The following is a 793-nucleotide window of genomic DNA, read 5'->3' as shown; positions in this document are numbered from 1 at the left end:
CTACGAGAAATTGGGATGGTTCCTCCAACCTGCATTATAAGTGTTACTATATGGGTTATTTTGGGATCTAGAGTTATTGTTACACATATATTGGACTTATTACTCCTCGATGCTAGGTTTGAAGGGTTGATATTCAATGCATGCTCCTCCTCCATTCGAGTCGCACCTTATCACTGGATGTACCTGAGTAGAACCACACAAACCATCAATCTTTTTATTTAAGAGTTCTACTTGGTTAAATAGTATAGTAACAGCGTCGAGGTTGAAAACACCGGCTGCTTTCGTCGGCTTTGTTCTCATAACTTGCCATTGATAGTTATTCGTGACATCTCCTCAATAAATTCATAAGCTGCCTCAGGTGTCTTATTATTGATAGTTCCTCCAGCGGCTGCATCAATCATCTGCCAATTCAAAGGATTTAGGCCATTATGAAATGTTTGAACCTGTAGCCAAAGCGATAACCCATGGTGAGGGCATCTTCGCAAGAGGTCCTTGTATCTCTCCCATGTATCGTAGAGTATTTCTAAATCCATTTGCACAAAAGAAGAGATATCATTATGTAATTTGGCTGCTTTAGCCGATGGAAAATATTTTAATAAAAATTTTTTGGTCATTTTTTCCTAAGTAGTGATTGACCCTCGAGGTAATGAGTTCAACCACTGTTTAGCCTTATTCCTGAACGAAAAGGGAAACTGATAAACGCCAAATGATACATGTTTTTACCCCAAATACTTAGCATATTTATGGATGTTTACTATTAGATTTGTGGATTTTGGTGCTTTTAATCCGGTTA

General features: G+C 38.0%; 1 non-coding gene across 1 annotated transcript; it reads left to right on the top strand.

Moving 5' to 3' along the window:
- Nucleotides 1-459: 459 nt before the first annotated feature.
- Nucleotides 460-565, top strand: LOC128296096 (small nucleolar RNA R71). The gene has a single exon (XR_008286644.1). It is a non-coding gene; the product is annotated as a small nucleolar RNA R71 (small nucleolar RNA).
- The last annotated feature ends 228 nt before the right edge of the window (nucleotides 566-793 follow it).

The sequence above is a fragment of the Gossypium arboreum genome, chromosome 7, assembly GCF_025698485.1.
Source record: "Gossypium arboreum isolate Shixiya-1 chromosome 7, ASM2569848v2, whole genome shotgun sequence".
Lineage (NCBI taxonomy): Eukaryota > Viridiplantae > Streptophyta > Magnoliopsida > Malvales > Malvaceae > Gossypium > Gossypium arboreum.
The sequence above is the reverse complement of the archived record's forward strand: the minus strand, read 5'-3'. Positions and strand labels throughout refer to the sequence as shown.